Below are 18,778 nucleotides of genomic sequence, written 5' to 3' on the forward strand. Positions count from 1 at the left end.
CTCAAATAATTCTGAATTACGAGGAACAACAAAAGCTATTCTAACATTCTCTGTCTGCTAAAGCAAGTCAACAGTTGTTTGTTTTTTATCAAAAGGAAATAAAAATCTCAATGACACTCTCTAGTACACACTTCTTGTACAACTTTGTGTGTGTGCGTGTGTACCAATTCCCAATTTCTGGTTTATCTGTTTAGTTAACCTCTGCTATTTTTCCGGGATCCATTCCAAAACAACTAAAATGCATTACTAGAATTGGCATCTCTGCTATTGAGCTTAATTTTGGCGAGGCTCTAAAGTGACCTGAAACCATTTTTTTAATATTCTGCACACAACTTCATGCTAAAAACTAACAAACACTGTTCAAGAGCAAAAATTGATAGGCAAGGTGCAATTTTTGTTTCCCTCCAAAAAAATTTTTATTTCCTCCAAATATACAATACTAAAAGCGAGTAAGTATTACACTAAAGCCACATGTTTCTGTTGCAGTGTTGCAAATATTAACTTCAAGTCAAACACGATTCTTTAAACTAGACTGAGAGGTGATCTAAATATTCACAACTAAACTATATATTTCTGAGCTCTTTTATAAGTGTTTTTCTCTTTAAGTTTTGGTTGGAAAGCCCTAAAAGCATAAGTCATAAATGCATACAAACAAAATGCCAAGATCAATATAGATTTTTTTAATTTCATGAAATTATGAATCTAGCAATGTTTGTAACATGTTAAAAAGTTAAAGAAACTATACATTTTTAAGTTGGGAAACAGCTACTATTAAAAGGCCCTCAGAATTTTAATCCAACCTTCTAAGTCGACGTTATGAGGAAACTGAGGCCCAAAGAGGTTAAACTAACCACAGCTGTCACGGTAAATGGCAAATCATACCAAAAGCCAGATGTTCCGACTCCAAGTCCAGAGCTCTGAAAGAGTATTTGTTTCAACATATTTTAATACTTAAGTAAAGGAAAGTTAACAGGGGACACTCCAGGCAGCCCCTCAATGTAAGGTACCCCCTCAGGCTTACAAGAGCCAATCTCCTGCTTGCAAACCCAAGTCCTACAAATAGCACCCCAAATAACCACTTTCTCAAATGGCCACATCCTACCTGGGGTTTCCAAAGTAATTCCTCGGCTAGGTCTCTTTTCTCATCCCTACAAGCCCCTTTAAATAAGTACTTTGGCTGGGACTGGGTTTTGTTGTTTTGTTTTATTCATTTGCTTGGGGAGAGCGGGAGATGGAAACAGAAGCTCCGGGCTTAACCACCCCTACAGCAATTTTTTCTTTTGTCATCCAAACCAACAAATCCTTCCTCCGGGCCCCAGAGCTTACTGGTTTCCGTCGCAGTCCCTTCAGTTTCCAAGTAAGAAGGCGACCTGGAAAAGAAGTTGGCCGGGTGGCAAGTCCTTCCTGGGGCGCCCGGCAGGTGCGCGCCCAGGCTGGGCTGGCTGCCCTCGGCCGCGCACCCCGATGCGCCTCGCCCCGGGGGCCTCCCGAGCGCCTGCCCGGGGAGAAGCAGAGCCCCGCCGCCCCTCCCTCCAGGCGCGGGCCCCTCCGGTGGCGCCGCCCAACCCGCCCCGGCCTCCCGGTCCCCCGGGTGGCCCGCGGGCTCCGGCCGGCCACGCGCGCCCCGGCGCCCGGCTCCTCGCGTGGCCGGGAGCGGGAAGAGGTGGCAGTAGGGGGTGGAGGAGAGAGAGCGGGGTCCCACCTCGAGGCCCGGGGCCCACCCAGGCGGAGGCACAGATGGCGGCGGCGCGGGGGCTCGGGCACCTGCGTGGCTCGCGCTCGGCCGGCCGTGGGCTCTGCGGTCGGGCGGCTCCAAACTCGTTGCCGAAGGTGCCGGGCAACTCTCAGGAGAGAGGAGGCAGGGGAGTGTGGAAGGAGGGGCTGAGGGGGAGCGGAGGGAGAGGCGGGCGTGGGGAGAGAGAAGGGAGGGAAGAGCCGGGTGGCCGCCCGCGCGCCCCGCGCGCCCCGCGCCCTCCGCCACCGCTCCCGGGGCAGGAGGAGAGGCCCCCGAGCCGGCGGGGCGCCCGCGCAGGTGACGGGCGCGGCGGCGGGGATGCGGCTGCGCGTAGCGGCGGGCCTGGGGGAGGAAAAGCGAGGAGTTTGGGGAGAAGGACCTCTCCGCCCGCAGGGAAGGGGACTCTAGAGGCGAACCCAGCAGAAAGGTGGCGCCGCTACCTCACCCAACCGCCAGCTACCGCGCGCCCACCCTGAGCCCATGGCGCTCAGACCCTGGGCTGGGCACTGGGGTCCCCTCTGTCCCTCCCGCTCCCAGACCTCCAGGTCTCTGTGCATCAGGTGTGCAAAATGCTACACGAAAGACTGTAATAACCGGGAGGAGTGGGAAAGAAAAGCGAAATGGAAAAGACCAGAAGTAGTGAGGTCATGCGTTTCCTGTCACCCAGAATGTTTCAGCGAAGCATGTTGGTCACGTTTGTCAGGAAGGAACGTTTCTTTTCAGTCTTGAAATTCAACGGCGTTTAACGTAGTAAATTAAAAAAAAAAAAATCTGTCCTTGAACAGCCTGATTGCAACCCCAAAGTAATAAGCATTTTCTTGCTCTCCACTCAAAATGTTCACTCGTTTATTTGTTTATTCTTTAATACGTGTTTGTTGAGGCCCTACTGAGTGCCACACAATATGCTGGGTGCGGTTATTACGTTCCTTGAACTTGGAGTTATGACAAGCAGGTATTCATATAATTACCAATTGTGAAGGGTGATATGAAAAAATCCAACAGAGTGAGGAAGAAAGAATAAAGCGGAGTAGACTACTCTAGATTGGGTGGATGGTTAATTTGCAAATGAACTTGCCTAACACCCTCATAGAAAGAGGCATCAGAGACACAAAAAACTTAGTCCAAAGGTGGGCAGAGCCAGAAGCAACGTTTCCCTGCTCCCTGACCCAGCCACTTAGCCAACCTGTGGAGCTTTGTAAATGGAACTTTTCCCCCAGAGGAATATCTTCCCGGGACCAGTGTCACTTTAATGGAGACAAATGTCTTCATTGGATGAAAACAAGAATTGGAGTAAAGATACTGACTTCCTCAAATTATTGTGAAACAAAACAACCCAAGAGAATCTTTAATTAGATAGTTTCTATGAACTAGCATATTAGTTTTCTACGGTTGCCTTAACAAATGACCACAGACTCAATGCTTAATATAACAGAAATATATTTGTTCACTATTCTGAAGGCCAGAAGTCCAAAGTCAAGATGTCATCAGGTCCCTACACCTCCCAAAGCCCTAGGAGAGAATCCTTCCTTACCTCATTCAGCTTCTGGTGGCTCCAGTCTCTGCCGCCATCTTCACATGGACTTCCCCTCTGTGTCTGTGTCTTCTTCTCTTCTGTCTCCTCTAAAAACATTTGTCATTGGAATTGGAAATCATCCAGATAATCCAGGATGATCTCAGCTTGAGATCCTTACTAATTAAATCTACAAAGACCCTTTTTCCAAATAAAGTCACATTCACAGGTTCTGGAGTTTAGGATGTGGACATATTTTGGGGAGAAGACACCATTCAACCCACTAAAGCTAGTAAACTAACAGGGACCAAAATCATTGTCTGCTGTGGTATCAGAGTGTCATTCCAGGACCACCATTCAAAATTGTATTGATACCAGGTATAATTATTTTATTGTGAACTGCTAAAAATAAGTTTAAAAATAATTTTAATTAAACCTGGGCTTATGAGGAATAACTGTCATAAGGAAAAAAAGTAGAGGTCCATGCCTTTAATTCATGTTTAAGTCATAGGAAACATTTGAAGGCCAAGCATAGCTCCACAGAAGCTACCATTGTTAAATTAATACAGAAATACACCCCACATCCATATGTACGGATTTCTGATAATGTGATCCAATACTGAATGTCTGCTAGGCACCAGGCTCTGAGTCATGAGCTCCTATGGAGTTTACATTCTAGGTTACAGGACACGTTTGAAACTCATTTCCTCTGGCGCAATGTCTAGTGCATACCTGAAACTTGATAAAGAGTTGTTGAATGAATAGATGAGTACAAATAAATCACTATCAATCAACTAGGCAATTATCGCCACACTGAGAAACATCTCCAGAAGATAGGATTTACTAGAGCAAAACTGATTAACACCCTGACTCATTCAGTATTTTCCTGAATGAAGGAAAAACCCCTAACAGGAAATCTTTGATTTAAAAAAGAAAATAATGAGATGATCTATCTTCTCTTTTTAAAAAAAATCAATATGTGCCTATTTACACAGATAGAAATCCTGCTGGAAAGAATAGATCATAACTGAAGTTATAGTTACTTAAAGTGAATAAAATATTTTGTCCAAGTATCTCAGTTAATAGTTCCAACTATTAATTTCATTATATTGATGCATTACTTCTTGAAACACTTTACAAACAGTGATTTCAATGACTCCACTCTCTCCTGGTTCACCTCTTTCCTCTTTGAGTTTCCTTCTTACTCTTCTACTCTTACAATCATAAACCATCAACCAATGTGTTAATATCTACCAAACTGAGTCCCATTCATTGACTTACTTGTGTCATGAACCCATCTCTGAATAAGTCATGGTGGCCAATAACTTAGAATATGATGACCAGACAGGTGTGAGTCACCTGTGCACGCCTGGAAAACAAGAAATGGGAAGAGAATTGATCTCACCCTAACCAAATAACTTATAGTGGGGGGAAAATGGCACCTCAAAATAAGATTAGGGTGCTCTTACTGAAGGAACAATGGGCAAAAAAGCCCAGATAGATATCCACTACAATAGACACTCAAAAAGTTTGGTTGTTTAATTGAAACAGTTGGCAATTCACCCTTTTTATGGTGTTCTAAATGTTTCCTGGAAAGTTATTTTTAAAGAGATGACAATGACAGCTCTTGATTATGTGTCTGATTACCACACAAATCTTAAAATTTTACATTTACAAAGGACTTTGAAAAATGCTTTTATATGCTTTGGAGGCCATGTAGTCAAGTACATGGGCTCTGGAGTCTGATTGCCTGAGTCTTTATGCACACATATTATAAGACCTTGAATAAGTTCCTTACCCTCTTTCTCGCTCAGCTTCCTTTTTTGTAAAATGGAGATGATACTAATCACCTTTCTGAAATGTCATCAGAAGTGATGAGATCATTACTATGCCTTTAGAATGGTACTGGTTACATAGTACTCGATTATGTTTGCTTATGTTTTCAAACTATTCATCTCATTTAGTTGTATCACTTAGTCTTCAAGCATCTCTGGAAACCATTCTGGCAGTTATACATTGATAATTTATTTTTCCCTTAATAGATAATCAATATCTATTGTGTATTAGGTACAATTACCAAGATAAATAGCCATGCGTCCTTTCTTCCCAAAAGGAGTGAAGTGAGGATTCCCTAAGTTCAACCAGGTTGGTATAGGGCACTCCATGCAAGGGAACAGAGGGTGGAAAGAAAGGCACAGAGGAGGAAATGCATGGTACCCTAGGGAACTTCAAGTAGTGTAGCTGGAGCTCAGGGTATGTTCAGAAAAGCATACTTGAAAAAGTATATAGAAGTCTAATAGGAAGAACTGTGAAAGTCATGTGGATTTTGAAGGTCAACTGGACTTTAACCTTTATGCATGGTGAAGTACAGTTGATTTACAATGTCGTGTTAATTTCTGCTGTACAGCAAAGTGATTCAGTTATACATTTATATACATTCTTTTTTAATATTATTTTGCATTATGGTTTATCACAGGATAGCGAATATAGTTCTCTGTGCTACACAGTAGGACCTTGTTGTTTATCCATCCCATATATAATAGCTTACATCTACTAACCCCAAACTCCCACTCCATCCTCCCCCAATCCCCTCCCCCTTGGCAACCACAAAGATGTTCTCTATGTCTGTGAGTCTGTTTCTGTTTTGTAGATAGGTTCATTTGTGTTATATTTTAGATTCCACATATAAGTGATATCACATAGTATTTGTCTTTCTCTTTCTGACTTACTTCACTCGGTATGATAATCTCTAGTTATATCCATGTTGCTGCAAATGCATTACTTTGCTCTTTTTTATGGTTGAGTAGTATTCCACTGTATATAGGTACCATATCTTCTTTATCCATTCATCTGTCCTTGGACATTTACATTGTTTCCATGTCTTGGCTATTGTGTATAATGCTGCTATGAACATAGGAGTGCATGTATCTTTTTGGATTAGAGTTTTGTCTGGATATACCGCCCAGGAGTGGGACTGCTGGATCATATGATAATTCTATTTTTAGTTTTCTGAGGAACCTCCTTACTGTTTTCCATAGTGACTGCACCAACTTACATTCCCACCAACAGTGTAGGAGGGTTCCCTTTTCTCCACATCCTCTCCAGCATTTGCTATTTGTAGAGTTTTTAATGATGGCCATTCTGACCAGTGTAAGGTGGTTTTGATTTGCATTTCTCTAATAATTAGTGATGCTGAGCATCTTTTCATGTGCCTATTGGCCATCTGTATTTCTTCTTTGAAGAAATGTCTATTTAGGCCTTCTGCCCATTTTTCAATTGGGTTGTTTGGTATTTTTTTTGGTTGAGTTGTATAAGCTGTTTGTATATTTTGGAAATTAAGTCCTTGTCGGTCACATTGTCGGCAATTATTTTCTCCCAATCTGTATGGTGTCTTTTCATTTTGTTTATGGTTTCCTTTGCTGTGCAAAAGCTTGTAAGTTTAACTAGGTCCTGTTTGTTTATTTTTGTTTTTATTTCTATTGCCTTGGGAGACTGACCTAAGAAAACATTGGTACAATTTATATCAGAGAATGTTTTCCCTATGATCTCTTCTGGGAATCTTATGGTGTCATGTCTCATGTTTAGTCTTTAAGCCTTTTTGAGTTTATTTTTGTGTATGGTGTGAGGGTGTGTTCTAACTTCATTGATTTACATGTGGCTGTCCAGCTTGAGGAAAGAACTGTTAAACAAGGAACCCGGACTTGATTTGAAAAGTTCTCAGCTTCCCAGTTTCAAAAAAAAAAAAAAAAAAAATTAAGAGATTCACTACCAGGAAAGCATGATGCAGAGAAAAAGCCAAGAATACAGCTGGTCAACCTTTGGCTGATACTTCGGAAAGATTAATAAGTCAGAATGTTCAGTCGCATAAGTCTCTCTGGAAAGACTGCCTCATTGTTCCCCTCAAAGCTCCAATAGAGAGATGGGATTATCTAGGGAACATCTATAGACAAGCCTCTGTTCTTCTGAAGTGAACTCATTTAACATATGCAGGAGACTTTACAGATTGTTGAGTATTTTATACCAGCAGAAACACTGCCAGCTTGGAATTAAAGAGACAGCATACAAAATGGAAGAAAGCTGTTGGACCCCCAAATTTCTACATATAGGAAACAGGCTGATAAAGCTACTCAGTTGCAAACACAGATCATACTGCAAAACAGACATAAATCCTGGAGCCCACCACAGACCGAATGAATAAAAGCTTCTGGAGATGGGGAAATAGAACTCTGTATTTTTTTTTTTAATATTTACTTATTTTTGGCTGCATTGGGCCTTAGTTACGGTACTTAGTTGCAGCACACAGGATCCTTGTTGCGGAATGTGGGCTCTTCATTGCCACATGCAGGCTTCTCTCTAGTTGTGGCACATGGGCTCCAGAGCAGGCCGGCTCAGTAGTTGCGGAGCATAGACTCAGTAGTTGTGGCACGGGTTTAGTTGCCCACTGGCATGTGGGATCTTAGTTCCCCAACCAGAGATCGAATTCATGTCCCCTGCATTAGAAGGCGGATTCTTAACCATTGAACCACCAGGGAAGTCCCCAGAACTCTGTATTTTAATAGGCACACCAAATGAAACTAGAGAAAATTAGCTTTTGGAGGAAAGCAAGAATTACTGTTTAACTCAAACACTGGAAAGACAATCATTCGAAGATGTGGTAGATTTTTCTATATATAGCTCCTGTAAACGAAAGTCAGCGAATAGAAAGCATAGGTGGCCAGATTTAAACCAAATCAAAGAAATAGCTTTCTAGCTCTCACAGCCGTTAGAAGTAGAATGGGCTTCCTGGTGAGTCCAAGCCAACAAACTGATCCAGAATCAAAGCTTGAGTATCAGGGTCTGGCCTTATTACCGTCTCAACAACAGGTACTGTTTGATCACATCTCAAGAAAGAACAACCTCAAGAATGGTTGGGAAATGTGGTTTATTACGTTTATCTCTAGGCTGATTTTCCAAGTGATTTGTAAAGCTGTTTATAGAAGATGAGAAACTAAGGAGACTTCTGTCCAGATTTCATAGCTATTTGTCTTAAGAATTTATTTTACCTTCTTTTCAATTCCATGATTTATTTCTGAAGACATTTTGATTACAAATTTAGGGCAATGTCCCATGAGTGCTATGATCTAAAGATGTATGATTGGCCTGAAAATAGAGTTGTAGTTACGTTGACTATTATTCCTACATGGAGCAATTGTCATAGGAATACTGAGAAATCATTTTTTTCTTACGTGAAATACAGGTACATACATTCTGAAGGAAATGCTCAGTAAGTTAACTGCATAATATATATTTATCTATCACTTTTCAGTTGTAAATTGAGCTTAACAGGATGGTAATGAAAGGAATGATAAAAACATCAAACATTCAAAAAAAATTTTTTTTCCATCATTCAGCTTTATTTTAGTGCTGGTTTTTGGTTTCCCAAGAGCAGCGTGAGTGATAACCTTGGCCATCTGACTGGGGCCCTTGAGGACTAGGCACTGTGGGCAGAATGCCTCTGAAAAGAGCTGAAGGTAGAGGAATCACGCTTATCTTTAACACCACTGGGGAAGGCCCAGGCTGAGGGCAGGAGGTACCACCTGGGGAGAGAATAGGGAGAGGCTTGGGCACCAACTCCTAGTGGCCCCTCAACCTGGTGAGACATTGAGCTCTTCATCACTAGATATTTTTAAATAGAGGCTAAAAGACTGTCCATCAGAAATACTGTATGACAACACTGGGTGGGAAAGAGGTTAGACTAGAGCGATGGTAATTAAGGTCCCCACCACACCAAATAATCTATGATTTGGAGCTGCAGCTTCAGAGTGTTTATATGTAGAAGTTTTTGTGTGTAAATGATGTTACGTATTTTAAATGTTAGCTACTCTCCATGGTATAGTTGAATCACGGAGCACGAACAATTTTTTCCTCCAAAGGTGATGATTGCTTTGCTTACTTTGCCAGCATCTGTTCTTCATTGTACCCATATCTATATCTATCTATATCTATATACATCTGCCTATCTATCTACCTACTTTTCAGTCCAAATGGAGTGAGTCAGTAAATCTAAAACAAGAAAATTAATTGACGTAGATTGTTTAACACACATGGGCAGGCTTTGACTTTAAACAGTTCAGCTAAGGAGTCAGAGACCCACTAAGCAATTTGACAGCTTATGATGATTCACAAGCAATGAAAGAAAAACATTTTAAAAATTTAGAAAGGAAATTAAAGAACAAACAAGAGAAATCTAAATTTCCAAATTCTTAATAACCAGGATAATTAGTATCAACTAATAAAGTTTGTTTATCTCGCGTGCTAGCATTTTTCCTTAAATGAATGATATTCAAAATTCCTCTTACTAAAATGCTATCTTCAGGCCCAGAATTTATCCCAAATTAGCCACAGCACTTAATTCCTATAATACTCATTATATAACACATTCTATTCATATATTTGTCCATAAATAGTTTTTGAGTGAATGAAGCGTTTCATGAAAGAGAGACAAAGAGAATAAATATAAACAGAAAAAATGAATACTTCATTGTTGTTATAAATTATAAAAAACAAATACTAATGACAAAGAAGTTTAAACATTAAAATACTTTAGGAAATTCTTATGCTCTTTTAAGAAGTTCTAAAAAGGTATTTGGGGGTATAGAAAGAAAAATAAAACCGTATTAATTTATAATAAAAAATTAAAGGATATTTAGAAAACCATTATATGAACACGAGCCTACACACAAATGACATATCATACACTCTAGGAAATGTATGCCCCATGTAATATTCTTAAGGTATAGCCCTGATCATTTTATGCCCCTTTTCAAAAGTATCTGTGGTTCTGCACTGCCTGCAAAAAAAACTCAGTCTGGCATTCAAATTCATTTTTAGTGTATCATTTGAGATTTACTTTACCAGTGTTTTCTTCTACTACAGAGGTCAACTCATAGTTACCTAAACACACCTTTGCATTTTTTTTCCCTTCTTGCTTTTGTTCATGTTATTCCATCCTGAATGTTCTTCCTCCATTCCACAGCACCCTTCCTTCAACCGTTACCCATCACCGTCATTCTCTGGTTGAAATCCTAGCCATACGCTAAGATCCAACTAAACTGACCCATCTTTGTAATCTCCCAAATTGGAGCTCTTCTATCTATGGCCTATGATCGTTTGGAAAATTATTTTGTCTCTATTTTATGATGAAACACTCTCTGATTCATCTAATGGTTAGTTTAGCATTTATCTATTGATATATAAAATGCTCTGAGGGCAAAAGTTGTGTCTTATAAATGTTTTGTTCTGTTTTTAATCTGCCAAAGTGTTTATCACATTATCTTGGATGTAGAAATTGCTCAATTAATATGCATTGGACAGAAGTATAAGAAGCAAATCTTGTAGTTTTCCATTTGCATAATTAAAAGAAACAAAAACAAAAATGCTTTTTTATGAATAGTACTTTACAATGATTATTTACCTATTGCACTGTTTAAAATTCACATGCCAAAGAAAGATTTTTATTCTAAATTTCCATAGCATATATATTATAGGAATTATATATACAAAATAATCTCAATACAACTTAAATATATTTTAAGTTATATATGTGTAGGAAAAAAGATGAGAAATACACCAAAATGTTTCCAGTGACTATCTTTAGATTATCCAATTTAGGAGATTGTTTTCTTGGTTATTTGTACCTTTCCAAGTTATCTAAAATGATAATATGATCAGAGAAAATGTAGTAGGATCATGTGTTCTTTGAAAACTGATCCTGAGAACTACAGCCATTCAGATGCTCCTTAAGGCCTCAGGTAGCCCAGTTACTGTCAAGTGCTGTTCACTGGCCAGCAGCCCCAACCTGTAATTCATTTAGGCTCCTCATCTATTGGAACACCTTTTTTTTTTTTTTTCTCTCTCTCTCTCTTTAAAATGCTACCAGCATATGGAGAGGGTGTGGAGAAAAGGGAACCCTCCTGCACTGTTAGTGGGAATGTAAGTTGGTACAGCCGCTATGGAAAACAGTTTGGAGGTTCTTTAAAAAATTAAAAATGGAACTACCATATGACCCAGCAATCCCACTACTGGGCATATATCCAGAGAAAACCATCATCCAAAAAGAAACATGTACCATAATGTTCATTGCAACTCTATTTACAATAGCCAGGACGTGGAAGCAACCTAAATGCCCATCAACAGAGGAATGGATAAAGAAGATGTGGCACATATATACAATGGAATACTACTCAGGCATAAATAAGAATGAAATTGAGTTATTTGTAATGAGGTGGATAGACTTAGAGTCGGTCATACAGAGTGAAGTAAGCCAGAAAGAGAAAAACAAATACCGTATGCTAACTCATATATATGAAATCTAAAAAATTGGTACTGATGAACCCAGTGACAGGGCAAGAATAAAGATGCAGATGTAGACAATGGACTTGAGGACACAGGGTGGGGGGGGGGGCAAAGGGGAAGCTGGGACAAAGTGAGAGAGTAGCATTGACATATATAAACTACCAACTGTAAAATAGTTAGTGGGAAGCTGCTGCATAACATAGGGAGATAAACTCGATGATGGGTGATGCCTTAAAGGGCCAGGACAGGGAGGGTGGGAGGGAGTCGTGGGAGGAAGGGGATATGGGGATATATGTATAAATACAGCTGATTCACTTTGGTGTACAGCAGAAACTGGCACAACAGTGTAAAGCAATTACATTCCAATAAAGAGCTTTAAAAAAAAAATGCTACCAACATAAATGAGGCAGAATTGTATTACCCGCCCCCCACTACCTAAAAAGCTATATAACACAAATGAAACTCACTATTTTTATTTTTTAAATTTTTATACAATTTTTAAAGCTTACTTTCCATTTACAGTTATTACAAAATATTGGCTATATTCCCCTGCTGTACAATACACCCTTGAATCTATCTAAACACCCAGTATTTTCACAGCAGCTATTTAAACCTCAACAAAAAAACTATTTCAAGTTGAAAGGCAAACCAATTGGATTACTTGTTTACAATTTACTCCCAAGAATAAAACTTATTTCACTGTAAGCTTAAAATTAGTATCAGAACCTGGGCTAAAATATGACTTTTCCTCAAGGAATTTATCTTTTACATTTTTTCCCATATTTCAAGCACTATTTTCATATTTGTTATCTATTTACCTCTTTACCAGACATGGACATTAGGATGTAAGAGAAATTACAAAGTTCTCCAAGTTTTATGCTTAAGCCAAAGTAATTACCATTTCCTTGCATCTGAAAGAATACATTAAGAAGTAAAGTTAAGAGAATAAATATGGAGAAATTACTCCTAGACAGTTGCCTGAAAAGGCTGCTATGAATGAACAGCTGGCTAGAATCATTTCAGAATCATGCAGCTAAATGAAGTTTTCATAGAAATGTGTTTCAAATTTAAGTCCCTACGGACCTTAAAGGAAAGTGGCCAATATTTCTAATAATCCTGATGACTGGTACACACATGCTGTAGGGCAATTTTCACATAGCACAAAGCACTTTGTCCTCTGCAGGAGTACAATGGGATTTAAGAGCAAACAGCACCAGGGTATCCGCTGGCCTATAAACGGAGTCTCGTGGTTAAGCTGTTGCAAAGTTTACAGATTTACGATGAAAAAGACTGTGTTGTGGGGTTTTTTGTTTGCTTTTTTCAGAGCCCAGGTTCTAGTTCTGAACTATTTGGTTGCAAAAGACATAGTATTCTGTTCATCATTTTAGTTACTCGCCTTGAGCGTATCAATGTGACATTAAGGAAACCTGTATTAGCATGGTCCTACCAGATAGACACCCAATACAAACAGATTATGGAGGATACTTACTATTTTATCAACCACCTCTCCTTCTCTTCTTCTGGTCAACGTGTTTCCTTCTGGCAGAGGAACTGCTCTTCCCTGACTCCAGGCACATGCATCTAGCTGGGGTTGCCGGTTGTAGCATCCTGGCTTCAGAGACTATGTAGCATGTCACCCAAGCTGGATCTATCGCAGAATCTTACACTCCTGGCTCTGTAATTGGTCAGTGGAGTGGGAACATGACTAGAGAAAGGCCAGTCAAGGTTGGTGTCTGAGGCTTTGCCAACAGGAGCTGGGATGGGGGTTCCAGGGGGTGGGAGTCAAAGGGGTAATGAAGAGCTTTTCCCCCTCAGTTGGTGAATCTGTGTGGTTGTGAGCTGCAGCTGCCAGCAGCCAGCTTCTCTGCCACGTGAATGAACATAGTCTGAGGTAGAAGACAGAATTTGAATGTCAAGCCACATAAGCAGGTGTTGAGAAAGTGTCTTAATTTTTTCATGCCAGTGAGCTCCATTTCTTCGGTGAAATCCTGTTTTACCAATTGATAGAAGCTAAACCTCTATGGATTCCAGGTTCTATTTCTTTTCCTTAACTTTTGAGCAGGGGACAACGGGAGGGGAAGGGAAAGCAGGGCCCAGGAGAAACAAAGGTCCTGATCCTTGTCATCTGTAGAATTTGGCACCTGACTCTTCATCCTGCCTGTTTTTCAGGTGTTGATCTACATGGGTCCATGCCAAAGGTCACTGCAGAATCAATGACTCTCCTTGCTTGCCCCTGACGCCTTTCCGAAGTACACTAAGACGTGTTCGCCAAACACCACTGTGGGCTATAGGCACCTTGGTGAGGCTTTACAAGGCCCAGAACCACATCTATGCTACTCTCAGGAATTATTCTACTGCTCCTACATCTTAAGTGAGTCAGGTTGGAACTTTACGAGGCTACTGTAGATTTGACTTCCTTCATCACACGGCCATTCCTACGTACTGTGCCATGCTGCCCCAAGTTGCCAAGAGCCCTAGGGCCTTCATTCCACCCCTAGCTCTATCTAGGTTAAAGGGCAATGGATCTTCCTCCTCTGTGATTCTCTCGACTTTTGGAGTTCCCCGGATTCAGTGGGGGTGTCTGTGACTGCTCCCCCATAAGGTTCAATCCTCTGATACAAACTTCATAGGGTACTTCAAAATTTTTGTTTCTATTATAGATTCACTGTACTTGAGAGGATGAAACATATTCGATTTAAAATACCAATAAACGTAAATTGTCATTATGTGTTGTTAGTGGTGGAGTTATCTACTGGGTGCAGGCTTCTTTCTCAATGGTATACCAACTTAGCTCTCCTTGCTTCCCCTCTTGGTGTTCTTCTTTTCCCCCGAACTTGGGAAAGCTCTCTTAGTGTTCAGAGCTTGAATTGGTTCCTGGTCTGTGTTTCTGAGACTCAAACACAGTCTGCTGTAACATCTCCTTCTGTGACAATGGACACAAAAATGCCCATGAATGGAAGAGGGTTAAGGGGTAAATACTTGGGGAAAAACATGCAGGTAATATATCAAACTATTCCTCCACAGAGGCCACATGAGGGAAACGTGAGTCTTGATGGCACCTAACTCCAGGCCCTAGGCTCTGAGTGCCCGCATGAGTACCTACTCCTGTCTTCCTGAAGCCTCACTGATCAACTTTTCTTTTAATTCTGTGAGCTACCTCAGGATCTTTCCTTAAGTCCCTCTTTTTATTTAAGCTAACAGAGTCTTTTTTTTTTTTTTAGAACTTTTATTGAGATACAGTTAACATACAATAAACTGCAGATATTTAGAGTGTACAATTTGGTATCCCAATCTCCCAATTCATTCCCCCCCCAACCCTCCTCGCTTTCCCCACTTGGTGTCCATATGTTTGTTCTCTACATCTGTGTCTCTATTTCTGCCTTGCAAACCAGTTGATTTGTACCATTTTTCTTTATTCCGCATATATGTGTTAATATACGATATTTATTTTTCTCTTTCTGACTCACTTCACTATGTATAACAGTCTCTAGGTCCATCCATGTCTCTACAAATGTCCCAGTCTCATTGCTTTTTACAGCTGAGTAATATTCCATTGTATATATGCACCACATCTTTTTATCCATTCATCTGTTGTTGGATGTTTAGGTTGCTTCCATGCCCTGGCTATTGTAAATAGTGCTGCAATGAACATTGGAGTGCATGTGTCTTTTTGAATTATGGTGTTCTCTGGGTATATGCCCAGCAATGGGATTGCTGGGTCATATGGTAACTCTATTTTTAGTTTCTCAAGGAACCTCCATACTGTTCTCCATAGCAGCTGTATCAATTTACATTCCCACCAACAGTGCAAGAGCATTCCCTTTTCTCCACACCCTCTCCAGCATTTACTGTTTGTAGATTTTCTGACGATGCCATTCTAACAGGTGTGAGGTGATACCACATTGTAGTAAGCTAACTCAGTCTTAATTAGCTAATCCAACATAATAGCTTAGCCAAAAAGGGGAATTTTTATTTCATGGAATCAGGTAGAATTGAACAGTCAAATAACAGGAAGAGCACACATGTAGCTGGTGTTCAAGAACCCTAGAACCACCAGTAACTTCTCCATCTCTTATCTCTGCCTCCCAGCATGGGTGGGCTTCACTCCCTCTTAGTAATCTCTCCACAAGGTAAGAAACATAGTTACTGACATTCCCAGGCTTTCCATGGAATGGTCTTTACCACCAGATAAATGAGAAAATATATCAAGGTTTAAAGTTTCTATTAATTTGTTTCAGTGGTAGAAATGTAAAGAGAAAGAAAATCCTTGAGTTTACCAATTGTTCTTTCATGTTACATAAACAATAGCTTGTGTTTGGATTTTAACTGTGTGAAAAAAAAATTTCTCTCTATAACAAAGCTATTTGACCTTTTTAAAGCTCCCTTTTAAAAGTTTATAAAGGAAAGAATGTATTTTAAAAGATTGCTTTGTGTCTTTTTTTTATGTTGATTGAAGACAAGAGAAAGTAATGAGAATAAAAACAAAAGAATGTTTTTAAACAGATGAAAACAAACAAACAAATAAAATCCAATCGTGTGTTCATGCCTTTGCAGTCCAAATTAAATGTGATAAAACACAACAAAGAAGGCTATCACATTCTCAACACAGAATAATTTTAAAGTCAAGGAGACTGAACTGTGATAAATATACACCCTATGTTCCTCTACCTTGCCCAAGCACAGGCACTTCAAAGATTTTGTTTCAGTTATAAATTGGTTGTACTTGACATTATCAAACGTATTCCATTTGAAACACTGATAAACACAAATGTCCAATGCGTGTTGCTTAGTGATAGGGTCATCTATAAATGAGCCTCTATAACTACTTATAATAAAAAAGACTTGGAATAGTTCAAATACGAATGTTTCTGCATCTGTGAATATAGAAGTTCTAAGTCGCTATCACCAAACTCCACAATTGATGGAAGAGTCTTTTCAACTTCTTGCTAAAACTTCCAGATGCACCCCATCTTCTTTCTCTATCCCTTACCCCATCAGATCTCCAATGACATGTGATACTGAAAGATGCAGAAAATAGCCACTTCAATTTTTATAGTTTCTTGTATTTTCCCCTAATACTATTTCCCTTTTTCTCAGGAGTGGGACAATCAGTTATGCAAACAACTGAACCCCAGTAACTTGAGCGCCTGCCATGACAACTTTCACATTGGCAACTTTCACTAGATTTGTAAGATTCTTGCGGTAAAACGAGTTACAGCTGAATTCCCTGAATGTTTCAAAGTCAAATACTCATTTAGATCAATGGTTCCCAGACTCTGGATTTCAGAAGTGAAATTTCAAAAATGTGTGGTGAACCAGCGTAGGTTTGCCAACTTTTTCTTTGCCAAGTAAAGATTTAGGGAAAATAATGTTCTTTCTTATCCGCATCCCTTCAGGAAATAAAGGACATTTTAAGGCCAAAGTAGTAGGCAGGACATTATGTCAACTTTTTTTTAAAAAGGGAGGTGGTAATCATTTCCAAGTACAAAGAGTAGGCAACTGTACACTGACAGTTTCCATCATAATTCTGACAAGGAACAGATGGCGCCTTCTAAGGGTTAAACTAAAAATTATTTCAGTGAAGAAACTATTTATAAAGGGGCAGGCAAATTTTTGAACAACCCAACAAAAAATATGTTACCCAGAGACAAGCCACAGCAGGAAGCCATTGCTTCCTCGGGGACTGAAGGGCTGAGGAAAGAGAACAGTGTCTGCAGAGCCAAGTGAGAGCTGGAGATGACTTAGGAAGCCACTGGCAGAACCATCATGAGCAAGGGAACGCGTGGGGCAAACAGTACCCTATCCATCTCCTCCATCCTGCATGAACCCAACTGGGAATCAGAGGGCAAGGGGCCCTGCATGTTGCAACCCATAGAGTCAGTCTCAGAGAGCACAGAGCAGGTCAAAAAAGGGTGGAAAATGGGTCCACTAGAACATAATGATATACTCTGGTGAGGGGAACTGGGACCAGACAGAGGAAAGGGTATGCATGGGAATATCTTTTTTCATTTCAATTGCGGGAAAAATACAAGAGAAATTTCATTTTAACACATAATATTGTTTGTAATTATATACTTGATACGTTTGTCAATTAGCGGCTCCATAGTCAATAGTGTAACATCAAGTGGTGCTCAAATGGGCAACTTGTTCCAGTGCTTTATTTTTACCACACTCGTTATTAAAAATTCAACTTCAACTTCATGTAGGTATAAAATAGGAGCAACACTCAACGCTTTTATTTAGTTTGGAACATTTTGAGGGAATTAAGGAATGCCAACATACAGCCTCCATGCCTCAGAGACTTCTACCCCAGAGGTTCCCAAACTATGCTACACATTGTTATCACTTTGTTATCACTTGAGATCTTAAGAAATAAAATACTGATGCCTAGCTCACACCCAAGACATTCTGAGTTAACGCTATGGGGTGAAACGTAGAATGGGAATTTTTAAATAAATGTTCTCTTTTAGTTTTAGATTTAAAGAAAAGTTGGAAAGATAGGAGAGTTCCCACATACCTCATACCCGACCTTCCCTATCATTAATATCTTAATTTGTATGATGCATTCATCACAATCAATGAACGAATATTGATAGATGATTTTAACTACAGTCCATACTTCATTCAGATTTCATTAGTATTTCATTCATGTTCTTTTTTTGTTCCAGGATTCCATCCAGGGTACCACATTACAATTAGTCACCACATGTCTGTAGGCTCCTCTTGGCTGTGATGAATTCTCAAAATTTTCTTGTTTTTGATGGCCTTGACAGTATTGAGGAGTACTGGTCAGGCATTTTGTACAATATCCCTCAATTCAGATCTATCTAATGTTTCTCTCATGCTTAGACTGTGGTTATAGGTTATGTGGGAAGATCAGAAGTAAAGGGCTATTCTCATCACATCATATCAATATTATGTATTATCAGCATGACTTGTTAGCATCCTGAGCACCTGGCTGACATAGTGTTAATCAGGTTTCTCTACTGTAAAATTTCTCTTTATCCCCCTTTCCATACTGCATTCCTAGGGAGAAAGTCAATATGCACAACCCACACTTAAGAACTAGTGAGCTTTTGTTCCACCTCCTTAAAGACAGAGGATCTATAGAAATTATTTGGAATTCTGTATAGGAGTTTTGTCTATTCTCTCACAGTTATTTACTTAATTATTTATTTACATTAGCATGGACTCATGGA

The 18,778-nt window shown here is 39.8% G+C and overlaps 1 protein-coding gene across 7 annotated transcripts in view; it reads right to left on the bottom strand.

The window, feature by feature from the left end:
- LEPR (leptin receptor) overlaps positions 1–18,778 on the bottom strand; it is a 133,744-nt gene that overhangs the window by 84,110 nt on the left and 30,856 nt on the right. For 4 of the 7 annotated variants that reach the window (XM_057717287.1, XM_057717260.1, XM_057717284.1 and 1 more), the window contains exons 1-4: positions 13,069–13,378; positions 4,527–4,614; positions 3,267–3,355; positions 1,327–1,370 (exon numbers count right to left, since the gene is read on the bottom strand). The exons of 1 other annotated variant lie outside the window; for it this stretch is intronic. The gene's annotated coding sequence lies outside the window, so the exon portion shown is untranslated. Of the gene's footprint in view, positions 1–1,326; positions 1,371–1,702; positions 1,829–3,266; positions 3,356–4,526; positions 4,615–13,068; positions 13,379–18,778 lie in introns of those variants that run through there. 2 more of the 7 variants (XM_057717275.1, XM_057717268.1) reach the window with 1 other exon arrangement.

Source organism: Hippopotamus amphibius, chromosome 1 (genome assembly GCF_030028045.1).
Source record: "Hippopotamus amphibius kiboko isolate mHipAmp2 chromosome 1, mHipAmp2.hap2, whole genome shotgun sequence".
In the NCBI taxonomy this organism is placed as follows: Eukaryota; Metazoa; Chordata; class Mammalia; order Artiodactyla; family Hippopotamidae; genus Hippopotamus; species Hippopotamus amphibius.